A 17,741-nucleotide genomic window follows, 5' to 3' on the forward strand; every position below is an offset into this window, starting at 1 on the left:
AGCATAACTTGATGGATTGAATTTTACAGGGGGCATATTGTTCACTCCCCCTCCCACTCCGCCATTAGAAAAGTGGTCACTCTTGAGAACTGATTAGTTGGCAGCTCTTGCTCCAGCAGCAGCAGAACTCAGCAGTAGGTGCTGCTAGCTTCTCCATGAAGAGGATTGATGGCGATTGGACTCAGGGAAGTCCCAGGCTTTGTGTACGGGGAAGGGTTTGGCACCCAGGGTGGGGGGAGTGAGGGGAGCTACAGGGGTGGGTTTTGGAGGCCAGGCATGGAGGCACAAAGCAGGGTACAATCTTAGGGGTGGCCCCCCAATGTGCACAGAGCACCCACTCCCCCACCAAAGGATGTAAACCCCCCTTCCTTCCCGCCTTTCACTTGATTTGGTGAAAAAAAGGCCTTCCCACTCTCTCTGGCCTCCACTGCCCAGCATATTAGTTGGGGGCAGACTGAGGGGCTTAAGTGGCCATTAATTGGCCACTTAACGGCTTCAATAGGCCTAAGGGTGGGCGGGCTTGTGGCACCTTACCCGTCCCCTGTAATATGGGGACCGAGTCGGGGGTGGACAGGAAGGTGGTGGGCTACCCACTCATCATATTTTATGTGCCCTCCCCTGAAAACATGCCAGGCAGGAGGGCCGTGAAATCCAGTGGGACATGTGATTGTTGTGATTCTGGAATCATACCTTCCACATTTCCTATCTTCATTTATATATATTAATGTATTAGAGTGCCAGAGCCATGGCTGAGTGTTTGCAAATGCTTTCAGACAAAAGTGTTGAGCGGATGATCCAACTTGGTCCTTGATGTCTCCACCCTTATTGGTACCAGTGTCCAGTCATTCGGCTTCACTCCATGTGACATTAATTGGGGGGCTGGTGAGGGGGATTTTAACATAAAGAAAGGGAAGGGTTTGGGTCAATTGAGGGGTAGTAGAGGAGGTGGTCGGTAAAATCTTTAAAATTAGATTCCCGACCCAAACCAGCCTCCAACCCACTCACTGTTGTCTTTAACTGAGGCCAAGAAGTGGGCGGCAGCTAACCCAAGGAGGCGGGTTGATACTCCAAATATGATAATGAGGCTGCAAGCCTCATAGTCACTCAGCTTTTCAACTTTAATTCTGGCCAGCCGAGTTTCCCCTCGATGAACCTGGCAGCTACATCCAGCCGAAAACATGACAGATCTAGGGTTGGGGTGCGTTTACACCTACTTCCTGGACCCAGGCGCCTACCTACGTGTGATCAGGGACTCTCCCTCGAACTTCCACATGGGGCCTCTAGTCCCATACGCTCACTTCCCAGGCCACTGGTCCATGCCCCTCAGACTCCCGAACTCCACATCCCCCAAGCCTGATTCATGCTGACTCACCCCAGTCTCTGACATCCACTCAAGGCCCTCGAACCCACTTCTAGCCCCTACCACCAGTCGCTAATCTCCTTGCCAGGTCTCTGACTCCTGCAACACTCCCCACCTTTCTAGTCTCCAACACCCACTCCAGGCCTCTGATTTCTTCCCTTCATGGCCATGGATCTTCCTCTCCATCTATGGCTTCGATTACCCCCCAGCCGCTGACCATTCCCTAGGCCCCTGATCTCTCTCCATGCCCTTGATTACCACCCAGGCCTCTGATCTCCCCACTGAAACCTCCGACCATCAAGGTCTCTGCCCACTGAGAGCTTCAATCTCCCCTCATCCTGGGAACAAAGCACCTGCAGTCCAATCATCCCACTCTCCCAACATCCTCCCAAAGGATCGATCTCCCTAACACACCCAACCTATGATTGGTCTCTCTCCCTATCCCCATTGAACCCCTCTGAGACCGCACACCCTGGTGAATTAGCTGATGGGCAGGGAACTAATCAGTGATGTCATATGCATTCTATGAGGGGATTTCTGGGCTCCCCAGGCCTTTCAAAATCCCCATCCCACCACCCGCAACTCCCAGTGGGTCAATATTCAGCTCTAAGAAGCAGCTCAGTGAACTACGCACAGTAAAGGTTATGGGACCTCTCAGCATCCTGGTTGCAGTGTTGAAGACCAGTGCAATTGGACTTAGCCGTACCCCATGCAAAGCTGTTCCAGGGCGTTGACATCAATCCACCAGCTTGGAAGCATTTGGAACAGGGAGGAAGTTGTCCAATGCATCATTTAAAATTTAACACAATTTGAAGATTTTTTTTCCCCACTCTGCTTTATAAACTTCCTTTAAATACATCCAATTTCTCTCTGTGACAGATGGTTAAAAACATTTTCTGCCCAAATAAACATGGATGAAAATTTGGCCAAAGTTTAATTTATGGCCCCTGCCTGTTTACAGAATGGATGGAGGTTTGCCCCCTGGTAGATTCTCCCCTCAGTATCTAAAATTAGTTAAGATGCCTGTTTAATTCAAAGTGTGACCATAGTTCTCATTGTGAACGCAGGATATCCATATATAGCGAATACCAGGTAGGTATTTATTTTAATATTTATAGGAGATGTTATTTACGTTTACAGTTCTTTGAACTGGATCATTTTGCTTCATCTAGTTTGAAACCTTACTTCATGAATTATGAAGTACAGAAGACCTAGAAACACCGGCAAAGATTTATTTCCACCAATAAGTTGACTGGCTTTGTAGTACAGAACAATAGAATTATTTTAAGCACATGAATATTTAAATAATATATGTAGGAGCAGCCAAGTTTATAAGCCAGCAAACAGCTCCCGCTTGACGAATAAATTGTGATGCCTTAGGCCGCACTGCTTTGTGTGAAACAAGGTTTTTCTACTCACGGCAGCCCGAATGTTTCTGTCTGTTTTTTTTTAAATTAACTAAATGATGAGGTTTGCTTTACTTGTTTGATGTTTGCAGTGTCGAGTGTGTGTAGCCATTCACTATGATCACTTGCAACTTGGGGCAGAATTTTACGTCCCGGGGGTGGGCGCGGGCCTGACCCGATCGGATGTAAAATTGTGCGCGATGACGTCGGGCGAGCGTCCCGATGTCATCGCGCATTCCCACGATATTTCGGTCAGCAGGCGCAAGCGGGTGCCGGAACCATGCCCGTCATTAATTAAGAGGCCACTTAAGGTCATTATAAAGCCAACTGATGGTGATTTTTCGTTGCCCGTGTGATTTTGCGCTTGTCACATGGGCAAAGTGGGCAGGCAGGCAGCCCACAATTTCAAAAACCACATCCAAGAGCGGGATAAAAAGGGTCAGCAGCATTGCCAGTGTAAGTAGTGAGGAGTTTTATCATTACTTTTATATTCTATACCTCTGCCAAGGAAGGAGAGCATTCCATATGCCTTCTTTACAACCTTGTCTACTTGAACTGCTGCCTTCAGGGACCTGTGTACTTGTACGCCAAGATCTCTCACTTCATCTACCCCTCTTAGTATATTCCCATTTATTTTGTAATCATTATAACTGTTTGATCTTCCTAAATGTATGACCTCACACTTCTCGATGTTAAAATCCATCTGCCACTTTACCGCGCACTCCACCAACCCATCTATATCGTTTTGGAGATTATGCCGAGGACACCCAGGTGCCCTTTCTAATCCCACCTTCCTGCATCCGGCCCATAGCCCTGCAGCTTACAGCATTTAAGGTGCAGATCCAGGTACTTTTTAAAAGAGTTTAGAGTTTCTACCTTCCCACCAACTTGGGCAGCGAATTCCAGACACCCACTATACTTTGCGTAAAAACGTTCTTCCTCATGTCCCCCCTACACCTTCTGCCACTTATCTTGAATCTATGTTCCCTGGTTCTAGAATTCTCCACCAAGGGAAACAATTTTCTCCTGTCCACTCTATCTATTCCCCTCATAATTTTGTACACCTCAATCAAGTCGCCTCTCAGCCTTCTTTGTTCTAAGGAAAATAACGGACAAGATAGGCCGAATGGCCTCCTTCTGTGCTGTAACTTTTCTCTGGATTCTAAGAATGAGTTTTGGAGATAGTTTGCTGCTGGTGACTTATTGTTATGTGGCAGCTTCTCTGCTCGGGGCTTCATTGTCAGCATTTCTATGCTTCATTTCAGAACTCATTGGCGTCTCCAAAGGCCCCAGAGGATTCAGACTGTGAGGACCCTTCCAGGTATAAGACAGCCTTCCATTACCCTGGTAATGGGGACTGTGGTCTCCGCAGGTTGCACCTCCTCTGAGGAGGAAGAGAGGGGCAAAAAGGAGATGAGATCAGTTGTCCCAATGCAGCTTCCAGGGGAGGGACCTGTGGGAGGAGAGGTGTAGGCATGAGGGGCGCAGGGCCTACAGGAAGTCGAAGGCGGAAGGGGCTGTAGAAGACGCCATTATCCTGTTGCCAAGGTTTACAGGCGGCGATGCAGCTACCTCAATATGCCTGAGGTACAATGTCAAAGGAGACTCCGCCTCTCAAGGAAGACAGTCACCTCCATCTGTCAGATGATTGGGCCTGAGATCAGCTCCAACTGTGTGGGTGGACACCCCATGCCAGTGGCTCTGAAGATCACAGTGGCCCTCAACTTCTATGCCTCTGGCTCTTTCCACGGGTCGGTGGGGGATCAGTGTGGAGTCTCCCAATCAGATGTCCATAGTTGCGACAAGCTGGTCACAGAAGCTCTGTTCAGGCGGGTTCAGACCTTTATTCTTTACTGTACAGACGAGGCCAGCGAGACTGAGCGAGCTAGAAGGTTTACAGCATTTGCCGGGTTCCCCCACGTCCAGGGTGCAATAGACTGTACACATGTGGCCATCAAGGCGCCAGTGGGTCAGCCCGGTGCCTTCATCAACAGGAAGGGCTTCCACTCCATGAACATGCAAATAGTGTGTGACCACAGGATGCTGATTCTACAAGTCTGTGCAAGGTACCCTGGCAGATCCCTTGACGCGTACATCCTGAGATGCTTCCAGGTGCCGAGGCTCTTCAGTGCTCCAGTCCAACTGGATGGATGGCTGCTGGGTGACAAGGGATATCTGTTGAAAAGGTGGCTTATGACGCCTCTCCGGAACCCAAGAACAGAAGCAGAGAGGCGCTACAATACGAGTCATGCCACCACAAGGGCAGTGGCAGAGAGGACCATAGGTCTTCTCAAGATGCACTTCCAATGCTTGGACCGTTCAGGGGGTGCACTACAATACCCCCGAAAGTGGGTGGCACTGATAACGGGTGCATGCTGCGCTCTCCACAATCTGGCACTGGCAAGGGGGGACCCACTTCAGGAAGAGGATCTTGATGCAACTCCACAGGCCACAGATGATGAGTCCAGTAGTGAGTCAGAAGAGGAGCAGAGTGAGGAGAATGCTGAGGGTGTGGAGCCAGACCTCAGTAACCTCCAGGGAGGCAGAGACACCAGGGATGACTTGATGCAATGCTTCTTCAGCTAGGCTGCCAAAGATCAGCTTCAACCTCATACCAGAGCTGCCACTTCCATCCCCGATGTCTGAAATGACTCTTTCATTTGTGCCCAAAGTCCACTCAGTGCCTGTATAACAAAGTTTCGAGCCTCCCACATCTAGCATTACATACTGGCGTACTCTGCACCACATGAAATAAAAAAGGTGAAGCATACTCAGGCCATTACGACAAAAGAAAATTTATCTCATGTTGACTGTAAAACAAATTAACAGAACCTTCTCTGGTCTTCAACACCAGACCAGTTGAGACAGAAGATCACCCGTGATCAGTCCCTCTCGTGATCATGGTGCCTTAAACTTACGTTTGCAAGTGCTACATCTTGGTGCTCCCCCCTCGCCTCTACTGGCATTGGCGACAACCCGCTGACTCTGGTGTCTTGTTGGCCTTGATGACCATGGCGGTCATCCTCTGGCCAATGGAGTCTGTGCTGATCCCGCCTGGAAGGGAGTGGCCGGTTCCATGGCTGGTATCTCCCCAGTTGCCGCAACCTCATCAGATGCCACGGTCACTGGCAGAGGGGCAGGGGAGCTGCTGCCGTCATCCAGAGCGCCCTGAGAGGAGCCCACAGAGACAACAAGCAACTCGTGCACCAGCATGAGGTTGCTCTGGACCTCCCTGCTCACCATTGATGGATGGGCAACTAGCTGGGATACTGGGTGCCTCATCCATCTCACACATTCACACTGATCACCTGAGGCCATTGCCTGAGTGCGGGCTTGCAGGTCCGAGCGCCACCCCAGGAACTCCTCGCTCTGTCACTGGAGCTGCCTCTCCATGAGAGTTTCCGCTCTCTCAATGAGGAGGCAGTGCACTCAGCCACGAGGGTCACCGCAGTGCTCACGCTCCGCATGGACTCCTCCATAACGGAGACCATGGCTCTTAGAACCTCATGGGTCTCCGTCAGTTCCTCCTGCACATCCCGTTGGACAGCCAGCATCTGCCGCCTAATGGACGACTCCAGAGGCTCATCATCTGTCTTCGACTCAGCATTGTCCTGGTCTCCAGCAGCCTGCCAACTGCCGGCACCCTGGGCACTCTCTGTCTCCGCCAGCAGCTCAAGTGAATGTGAAGCACTCTCACTGCTGTGCACTAACACTCTAGCTGAAGATCTAATGCCCACTGAGCTGCTGGTATCCTGGCTGGTGGCTGGTTCAGAGAGCGGGTGTGACGCAGGTCTTCTGGAGACTGGCAGGCCTCTGGCACACGGGGTGAGTCTTTGGGGCCCTGCGACTGGGGGAGGCGGTGGCGCAGTGGTATTGTCACTGGACTGGTAATCCAGAGACCCACGGCAGATGGTGAAATTTGAATTCAATAAAATATCTGGAATTAAAAGTCTAATGACCATGAAACCTGAGGACTCGAAACGTCAACTCTTTTCTTCTCCGCCGATGCTGCCAGACCTGCTGAGTTTTTCCAGGTAATTCTGTTTTTGTTATGAAACCACTGATGACTGTCGTAAACACAACGTTGACAACACAACGCAGCCTTCCAGGGCCTGACTGTGCCGGTTTTAAACCAGCCGCTGGGTCACCAATGGAACCGGCGGCCAACAGACCCCTGCCCCTGCCCGCTGCTTGCCGACAGTGAAGAGCCACATTTCACACTCCAGCCTACCCAGCGCGAAATCGTGGTAGGAGGGCCGATCGCGTGTGGTGGACTGTTTCCCAGCCACTCCTGGGTTCGTCCAACGCGCCCGCCCGACAACCTCAAAATTCTGTCCTTGGTGAAGAAGATTAGGGATGAGTGATAAATAAATTACTACAGATTATTAGGTTTCATTGTAATTGAAGACACTTTTATATTGGTGTCAGAACTCGGTAAGAGAGCAGTACTTCAACTGTGAGTCAAAACTTGGGGCATCACACTCTACTTTATACTGCAGCTGTAAGACATTGGCCTCTGTTTTGGAAGGTCCACAGAGAAGAAAATCAGGCTTGGTGCAAAACCGGTTAATGATTCGCCATCTCCTATTTAGTGCCCCGCAATAAACGTTAAAATTATGCCCAAAGTTTCTCTAATCTTTGCTTTAACCTCTCCTACTAATGCATGGAATCCCTGCCTTTGACACACCCCCATTATTTGTCATTCAAACATATTGAACTTTTATCTATTTTATAATTGTGTAGTTCCCAAACCTAATCTGCTGTTTGATCTGTCCAACCAAGTTACAGTGTCAAAGTAGATTTAGGAATTTTATTAAGTCTATTTAGATCATTTGATTTTTAATCAAAACATATAGTTAGCTATGAGTTTGTAAAAGCGACTGACCTTCATGCCTCTATGTTCAATAGATATTGAATGCAGACTTACAAGAATAGGATTCCTTACAGCATTTACATACCAAAGTCCAGATATTTAATTATACTGGCTAGGTCCCCTTTCATGCCACTGAAGTTAGATCATTTCCAATTCAACACCTATCACCAGGTCACTTACTTATTCCATTTCATTGCCCAGAAGTAGATCTGCATGATCTTCCTTGTTGGACATGCAAAGTACTGATTAAAGAAACTGTCTTGGAAGCATTTGAACACCCAAACTACATTCGGATAGTTGACATCACCCACAATACCAATGTCATTACCATTGTAAGTTGCCAGTGCAAATCTCTCTCAATGGCTTTCAAATCTCACCTTTGATTTCTTTCACGCTATTCTTCACTGTACCCCAATGTGGTAAGAGATCTTTAATTATTTCTTAACTCAAACCAGACAAACTCCATCGAGGTATGAAAATGTTCCTTTCTAATTGTGTTTTTAATTAACAAGGCCACTCCTCTTTCATTACTTCCCTATCTTGACTGAAATAACTTTTTAACCAGGAATATTTAATTTCCAGTCTCATCCTATCTAAAGCCAACTTCCAGTGAAGGCTCAAGCACTACTTTGTGGATTTTAATGCCAGTGGGTTTCTGACAAGAGAACACATCGGTCAGTTAAATTCCTTGCCTGCCCACACCTGTCAGAATGAGACATGGCCAATTCTAATCAGCAGACTTCATGTACATTTTCACAGCTAACTCCCACTCATTCCTGATGGGAAAGTGTAGAAAATTGCATGGTATGGAGATTGTCCACCAACAGCAAGTGCGTGATCGCCTACTGGGAGTCCCATGATCAGGAGGGATAGTTGCACGAGAAAAGAAATGAAAAGCTCACAGTCCTGGGTCTGATATGTAACTTGCCCACCAGGTAGGTAGAGTTAAATTCACCCACTTATGTCTTTCCATTTTAATTAGCTTCTATAGTTCCTCAATGTTATGTGGAATATTTTACATGTTTGCATATAAACTCTGCAATATTGATACATCCATTCTTCTTAGCAACCCTTTCTCCCTATTTGCTTCTCTCCTTTCTGCTCTAACGCAGGTGCCTCACTACACCCCATTCAGCTTACTATCTTAGATTGATTTGATATGTCCTTAGCCCCTCCCCATATGCTGTAAAATTTGCCCTCTCTTATTTTACAAACTTAAATCCTCCTTTACTGCTTTATTTACCCTCTCATTGAGAACATTAGTACTGGATCGGTTTAGGTGAATTTTATCCATAGAGCTTCTCCCTGCTCCAGAACTCATCCCAAATGCCTTATTAATCAGAAATTTTCCTTTTTGCATTATTTGTCAAACTATTTTTGATGTAATTGATTTGTATTTCCTTAACTGGTGAATGTGCCACTGGGAATAATCCTGACATTGCTTCCTCAGAGGTCTTGCTTTTTAATATTTATCTCCCTCAACTCCCTTTTCAAGACCTCGATCCAATACTTCCTCAGTTTGATGACAGGCAGCTCAACCAGCGCTTCCAGAGCCTTCTTCACCTGCTCTTTTAGGCCTTCTGTAAAGGCACCTGGGAGGTAGCAAAGCACTCAGCCACTGTCGAAGACATTACCTATTCCTTCAATTGTCTAATCCATGAATGGTTATCCAGTAACTTTACCTGCAATAGAGAAGGAACAGTGCTGATTCACTGGAATGCTACCTGGTATTAGTATTTACAAATACAAGGAAAAACATGAAAAATTGGCACTATTTTCATTGAACAGATGAGATTAATAACCAATTGATGGAAGACGTAGCATAGAATAGATAGAAATATACTTGTTGCAAAATATATGTGGTGCCCGTATTTCCAATGCCTCAAATGTCATTTCAGTTCCCTGTGCAGCGCATGCACACACTTCTGTTGCTGGCCGTAGTGGGCGCCATTTTGCTGAGTACATTAACATGGGCGCAGGATTTGTAAGCTGTAAGTGTGCAGAGTAGGCAGATCATGACATCATTCAGTGTGTAATGCATACTTCATGCCAATGTTTACATTTTCAAACTCAGAGCTCCAGCTAATGCCCTCTCTCAATCTTGTACGACTGAACAACACTTGGCAGCAGGAAGCCCTCCCCACCAGTGCTATTTAAAGGGGTCATCAGCCACTTTCACATCTGTTGTTGATTGATTTCCACTGGCTGCTCTGAATTTGTAGTGTATATTTGGTGGTTTGTGCTGCTACTTAAAGTTGCTGAAGTCTAGGGGAATGATGTGACATCTACGGAAGGACTTGGCCCTGAATTCAGACCCCTTGCTTCCACATTTGGATGCATTAGTTTGTAACACTTAGCACAGGGTTTGCATGTTGCCTGCACTGGAGGGATCAGCTGTGGGTTGATTGCTCATTGTGATCCATGCGCCCATTTTCATGGGCTTTCAAATTTTTCCTCCAATAACCCTGATGTTAATCTGAAGGCAATATTTGAGTTGCTTTCAGAGGCTGAAACCTGCAAGTCAACTCAGCAGGTTGGAGTCTGTCAACAGAATTGAAACAATAAATTTTGACTTCCAGGTTTTGCATCTCCAAACTGCACAGCAGGTGTGATGCATACCTGCATGACCGAATTTCAAATCTACTTAAAGAGAAAAAAAAGTATAAATGGAAATTGGAGGTGTTCATGATGGATGCTGCAAATAGAACAAGGGCAGTACCCAGATTCAATATTGCGTCACAGCACCACAGGACACCCCAAACTGCTTTTCAGCCAGTGAGGTATTTTTAAAGTTCAAAACAGAAAATGCTGGAAATACTCAGCAAGTCTGGCAGCATCTGTTGGGAGAGAAACAGCGTTAATCTTTCAGCCAATGACCTTTCATCAGAACTATGTAGTTAGATAGGTGGTTGAAGGAAAAGCATGTAAAGGGATATGGGAACAGGGAAGATAAATGGGATTAGGATTACTGTTCATGGGTTATTTTGATGATGGCTTTGATACTCATTTTTTTTTATGTAGAGCTAAGAAAATAAAGCAATATACAAGCAAAAACTTTGTAAAATGAAAACTTTGTGAGATGAAAGTCAAATGGTGTACAACTAATGCTGCACTTTACTCCAAATTCCAATGGAATATTTTCTGAATTAATATTACATGGGTTGGTTAATGTTGGGCAGCTTGACACAAAATAAATATAGATCATATATTAAACCCTTGACCGAGAAAGGTGAATTTTGGCAGTTTTGTGACATTAGTTGTGTGCACCAATAACACTGAGATTTTCCAATTAATTACCCAGACTTTAATGATGCTCAGACCCAAAATTTGGATTTTTATACTTAGCGGGGCATGGGTCTAAGACAAAGATTGATTATTCATACAGCAATTCTCTTTTTCCTTGAAGTAAGAACCTGTTTGAAAATGGAAATGTGTTATACAATAAATTGATCTAATACAATTCAAATGAACTAAATGGGCTGAGTTACAGTTCATTACAAATTGTTCACTTTTTAATCAGGAAGGATTCCAAATCCTAGTACTTCTAATTAGAACATGTTTCTTTCATCAACTCTTCAGTTACTCATAAGAGGAACACAGCCTCATGGAGGACTTATGTAGACTCAAAGGGCTGGATTTTCATGCCTCCATCTGTGTCAGGATTCCCACTCCCATTTATGTGGTGTGGGATTTTTGTGGCCATGGATTAAGGGTACGGGTAGCGAGCTTGCATGCAGAAATCCCACTCTTGTCTACTTCTTTGCAGTGGTGGACACCTTAGACCCCCTGCTACTTTCATGGAGTTGGGCCCTTTTTGTTAGCAGACATGGTTAATGGTACCTCAGAAGACTCATGAACCATGGGGGAAGCCTAGTCTGTCAGATAAACTCCAAAGGTGTTGACACCTTCACATGTAATAATCTAATGGTGTAGGGTAAGTTAAATATGTTTTTAATAAAGCTATTAATGATAGGGCTTTGTACTTCTAAGGTAAGTGATCATTAAATGGGCCAGCATTGTGAAAGTGTTCAGGTCCAGTGGACAAAGTGCCCTTTTGCATTCAACAGTTTTGAAATTCAGATTTTAATCTGTCAATTTCCCTCCTGTGATTTAATCTTTTCTTTGATTGACAGTCCAGTCATCTGTTTATCCTTTTGAAGCAGTGGTGGGTGAGGGGTGAGGGCTAGGATGCCTAACACTCATTTGCAGAACCGGGCTGATGCCCCAGTGGTCGGAGGTGGGCCTTCTAACCTGCCCCCCTCCGCATCTGCCCACCTCTGTTCCCACCTCGGGTCTTCCCCTGGAGGCGGCTGCCCCAACTCCAGTCCATCTCTGCCATGAAAATAGCTTGGACAGGCACTGCAAGGCAGGAGGAAGGATTGTCATTTTGGGAAATGATCTGACGCAATATTCCTGCCTTGAGGATGAAAATCCGGGCCAAAAAACCAGCCCTCTGCTTTTTATATATTTTGGCTGTTCAAAAATTGGGAATTAGCTTTGGCCTGTAGGAGACCAAGCCTAATGACTGGTTTAATGCCAGTACCTGTACAAATAGTGTTAGCGTAATCTATAGATGGACGAGCTGTTAAGTTGTGCTTGCCGAAATTACTGCTTTAGACTGTGTTGATGTTAAGAATACTGGACTACAATAATATCACTACACAGCATCCACAAAGTGACATACTGCTAGGCATCATTGGACCTTTTAAGACAGCGGCTGCATTTTGTGCAGCAGAATGTCTGTTTAAGAGTTTTGTCTTTGGAGATCTTTGTCAAATAGCTACTGCTCCATCACAACAGTTGGATTATGACTCATCATTATTTATCTGTTATTGTGTCCTTTATTAGTAATGGGTATGTATCATGATATATCTGTAGATGCAAAGGTAGGGCTCTCTGTTTTGCAGCAGAGTTCAGCTCAGCTTATGTACCTATCGTTTATTGAATCATAATTTGTTTCATGTGCTTTCTACAATGCAGTCAATAAATAAATCCCTATCTACTTGTGTTTTTAACTTAGTCCTTTCTTGGTGGCTTTTCTGGGAAATTCTAGGCAGACAAAACATTTCAGTGACTAAATAACATTCAAACCTGAGTAATAAAGCTTATAATATGCTACCTGTGTTTAATGTATGTAACATTACCATACACACCACTGTTACATTGTACATTCAGACCTGGTGCTTCGATAAGGCTTTTTTTAAAACTAAGTTAGCCTCAGATGTACATATAAACATTGCATCACCACCCCAGCCTCAATGCACATTAAGAAGCTGCTTACTTTGTATAGGCAGTATTGTGCTAATTTCCTTTTCTGTTCAATGCATTAGCCATCCGTCAGCACTAAGCAGAACTGTTTATTTAGGCTTGCAGCCACTATTGCTTACCATTCCTTACACGTATAGCAACATAAATAGAACTGGTGCTGTACTGGCAACAACAATACAGTAGCAATAAATACTGAGTTATTATATGTAATATTGATTCTTGCATTTGTGGCATTTTGTAATCCATGTTTTTACAATGCCTTGTGTGAGTAAAGTAGTAGCAGGATTTGAGGGATAAGTGAACATCAGAAAACAGTATGTAGAATTAAATGGATGTTTCTCTGTTTACTAAGAAAGAAATATTGGCATTTTTCAAAGATCTGTGTTGGGACTTCTCTTTTCCATACGCATGACTGATTTGAGGAAATCATATTAAAATTTGTCATCAATGCCTAATATGTGAACATGGCAAACAGTGATATGGAATGTGAAAGACAGCAGGAGGACATAGATAGGATAAGGAAGTGGACAGATATCTGATAAATGCAGATAAAAGTGAAGCCATATGTTAGAGAATTAAAATATACCCTTATTGGTAAAATTATTAATGAACAGAGAAATAGAGATCAAGGGATGTAGACACCCAGGCCAAAAGTTTACTTGAAGAAAATGGGCTCACGCCTGACCCGAACTCGCGTGAAAAGATGTCAGGCGAGCGTCCCGGCAGCATTGTGTACACGAGCAATATTACTGCCTGTGGACGTGTCAGAAACACGTTCGCCGACACTTAACGGGCCAATTAAGACCATTAATTTACCAATTTACAGGAATTTTACATCGCCCATGCAACCTTGCGGTTGTCGCACGGCCAAGACGGGCAGGCGACCAAAACTTTTCCTCAAGTTCTCATCCAGGGGCAGGATAAAAGGCTCACGGAGCAAAGGCTCTGTCTCTTTAGGTTAGAGTTTTTAGTTGTGAAATTTATCCGATTTGAGAGGTTTCACTGTCAGTTTTGGTGCATTCCATGCATGGATAGCTTTCTTTTGGAATGCTTTTTCTTGCCATCTTTGTATGAAGATTTCAGCAGAGTGCAGCCTTAGGTGCATGAGACAGTGCCTTGTGCATTTCTGATCCTGGGGATTGTATGCTCTGCTGCTGGGACCGCCTCTGAGGAGGAAGGGGGGTCCAGGAGGGAGAGGACGCCAGGTGACCACAGGCAGTGTCCAGGGAGTGACCTGTGGGAGGAGAGGCGCAGGCATAAGGGCGCAGGGCCAGCAGGGACTGCAAGGCGGAAGGATCAGTAGGAGATGCCACTGCCCTGCAGCCGGCGTGTACAGGCAGCGCTCCAGTTACCTCACATGTCTGAGGTCCAGTCCCGAAGGAGGCTTTGCATCTCTAGGGACACTGTGACCACCGTATACCAGATGCTTGGGCCAGAGATCGTCTCCGACTGCGTGGGTGGCTCTGAAGGTCACAGTGGCCCTCAACTTCTACGCCACCAGTTCTTTCCAGAGGTCAGTGGGAGATCTGGGTGATGTGCCCCAATCTGCTGCCCGCAGTTGCATCAGCTCTCTTCAGATGAGTGATGACATTCATCCATTATCGTATGGATGAGATCATCCAGGCTGTGCGAGCCAGATGCTTCACAGTGAGTGCAGGTTTCCCCCGCATCCAGGGTGCCATTGACTGCACTCATGTGGCCAGCAAGGTGACTGCAGGCGAGCTGGGAGTCTTTGTGAACTGGAAAGGGTTCTACTTAATGAAGGTTCAGATTGTCTGCGACCACAAGATGGAGATCTTGCAAGTCTGTGCTCATTGCCCTGGCAGCTCAAATGATACTTACACCCTGTGATGCTGACAGGTGCTGAGGCTGTTCATCACCCTTGCTCGCTTGGATGGTTGGCTCCTGGGTGACAAGTGCTATCCCTTGAAAAAGTGGCTCAAGAACAGAGGTGGAAGAGAGGGACAAAAGGAGTCATGCCTCCACAAGGGCAGTGGTTCAGAGGACCATTGGGCTGCTGAAGATGCGGTTCAGATGCCTGGACTGATCAGGGGAGCACTGCAGTATCCTCCAGAGCATGTATCGCTTATAGTGATTGCCTGCTGCGCTCTGCACAATCTGGCACTGGCAAGGGGGGATCGACTGGAGGCTGAGGATCGTGAGGCAACTCCAGATGCGACAGAGGATGAATCTACTGATCGGCCTGATGAGGAGCCTGGGGAGGCATAGGGTGAGGATGTGGAGGCAGACGTCAGGAACCTTCAGGGAGGCAGGGACACCAGAGAGGCCTTGATATTGTGCACCTTCAGCTAGGCTGCCATGGCATCGATTCCAGCTTATGCCAAGGGCGATGCCTCTGGACAAGACATTTGTAATGTGCAAACCCAAATTCCAACGGTAGCCTATGTAATAAAGTTCAAAACCCTTGCCACCCCCTGCACCGATAAGAACCATCACACATACCCAGGCCATTACAACAATATCAATGTTTATGTAACATCCAAAGAAACAAGCACAATATTTTCTGGTGTTAATGATCACACCATCAAGAGAGTTTTGAAATATGAGCAGAAATAATGTTACCCGTGAGAAGCGCCTGTTGTGCTCAAGGTGCCTTAAACGTACGTTTGTGGGTGCTGCGTCTTGGTGCCCTCCCTCACTCTGGCAGTGGCATTGTTGACAGCCTTCTGACTCTGCTGTTGTGTTGGCCCTGATGACCCTGGCGGTTGTCCTCTGGCCAGCGGAGCTGGTGAGGGCTCTGCCTGGGAGGGTGCGTCCTGTGCCATGGCTGAGCACTCCTCTGTCGTCACAGCCTCTTCAGATGCGATGGTCACTGGCAGAGGGGCAGAGGAGCTACTGCCCTCCTTCTCCTCCTGAGAATCAGGTTGTGGGGCGCATCGGAGTGGCACGCCTTACCCTTCAACGCACTCAGGCCAAGCGGTCAGATCTCCCAGCCTTGTTCGGCACAGGCTTCAGTGCAAGTTGGCACACACACTCTTACACCCCTGAGGGTGATGAGGGACGGCTACCCAAAAACACATCTCCACACATTTCTATGCCATCTCTGTACTTACCCTTGCCGAATGCTGAGGATTGTTCGTTTGAACCCCCCTGCTCACCATTGATGGATGGGCACCTAGCAGGGAGATTAGGTGCCTCATCCATCTCTCACACTGGCAGTGATCTCCTGAGATCATTGCCTGTGTGAGGGCTTGCAGGTCCAAGCACGACCCTAGAAACCCCTGATTCCTTCCTGGAGCTGCCTCTCCATGAGAGTCGCCACCCTCTCAATGGAGGAGGCTGTGCGTTGGTGCTCAGGGTCAACGCAGTGTTCAAGCTCTGCATGGACTCCTCCATGACAGAGATCATAGGCGGCAGACCCTCAGGGATTTCTGCTGGATCTCCTCGCATACCCCACCGGACATCCAGCATTTGCTGCCTCAGGCTCAGCATGTTCTTAGCCTTCAGCAGTTGTCCAACTGCTGGCACCCGGGGCACTCTGTACCTCCACCAGCTTCTCATGTGAGTGTGCAGTGTTCTCCCCACTGCCGACGAACTTAAGCCCACCAATGTGCTAGTCTCTGCACTGGTGCCTGGTTCAGAGAGAGGGTGTGATGTGGGTGCTGGTGTGAGTGTGTCCTCCTTGGGGTCCTGGGAGTGTCTTGTGGATGGAGCATTTGTGGGAGGAAGAGAACATGTCAGTACATTCAATCATCACATAGTCAATGTGCGTGTTAGGCGGGCTGATGAGACAGTGGAGAACTGGAGCATGGTGCCATCTTGATTGGAGGATCAATGGGCACTCGAGCTTTAACATCTCCATTTCAGCTGAGAAAACCCTACAATTTTTGCTCTCCCCACTACTCTTGCATCTGTGACCTGCACTCTTACCTTCCTCAGATACCCCTGCCTCACCATGTCTGGCAGAACGAGATCTGCGGTAGCATTCTAGTTCTAGGGCATCCGTCTCATAGCAAATGAGAACCAGGAGATTGTGCCTTGCCACATTATGACCTCTTTTCCCGAAAGGGAAGAACAGATTTTATCATTAGCGCTCCCTCTCCCTGCAGCACCATTCCAGCCTGGACCACCCCACCTGAAAACCAGGTTTGCTGGGCGTGCCGAAGTGGCACACCTTGCCCTTCAGTGCACTCAGGCCAAGCAGTCAGATCTCCCAGCCTTGTCCGGCGCAGGCTTCTATGAAAATTAGCACACACACTCTTACACCCTTGAGGGTAATGAGGGATGGTTACCCAACAACACATCTAAACACATTTCCATGCCATCTCTGTACTTACCTTTGCTTGAACGGTGAAGATCATTGAACCTTTTGTGACTCTGCATCCACGTTCGGCACACCATGTCATGCACACTGACCTGGAGCGGCCAGCTCTGCCCATGCCTTCTTTGTGACATGCAGCGGAATCCTCCTCCCTTCCCTGGGCATGAGGACATCACGCCTTGCACTGACCTCTGAGGATGGCCAGGCACTCGTCTGTGAAATGGGGGTCAGAGTGCCCACCGGACTTGCCCTCCCACCTTCCATGCCCGCCGGGTGCTGAGGCCATTAGCGTAGCAGATATTTCTTCTTTGATCCTGTGAAGAATGCTTCCGCAGTCTTCCCCACAACCTCTGGCAGCCTTCAGGGTGCTGCTTGTGAGTTTTTAAAGCTCCCGTTAGGTCCTCATTGGACCCGGCGCCCGACTCATTCCTGCCCCCGCCCACTCCTTCTGGCCTACCTGAGGATCTGTTGCACGCTGGGCGGGCCTTAATTGACCACCCAGTGTGAAATTGCATAGACAACATGATCTCGCCTAGGAGCGGATTCTACATC

General features: G+C 47.1%; 1 protein-coding gene across 1 annotated transcript in view; it reads left to right on the forward strand.

Annotated features, from left to right (window-relative positions):
* Positions 1 to 287: 287 nt before the first annotated feature.
* The window catches only part of cbln1 (cerebellin 1 precursor), a 143,619-nt gene continuing 126,165 nt past the window's right edge, over positions 288 to 17,741 (forward strand). Inside the window, exon 1 of the mRNA XM_078544319.1 lies at positions 288 to 294. The gene's annotated coding sequence lies outside the window, so the exon portion shown is untranslated. The remainder of the gene's footprint in view (positions 295 to 17,741) is intronic.

This window comes from Cetorhinus maximus, chromosome 6, assembly GCF_964194155.1.
Source record: "Cetorhinus maximus chromosome 6, sCetMax3.hap1.1, whole genome shotgun sequence".
Taxonomy (NCBI): domain Eukaryota; kingdom Metazoa; phylum Chordata; class Chondrichthyes; order Lamniformes; family Cetorhinidae; genus Cetorhinus; species Cetorhinus maximus.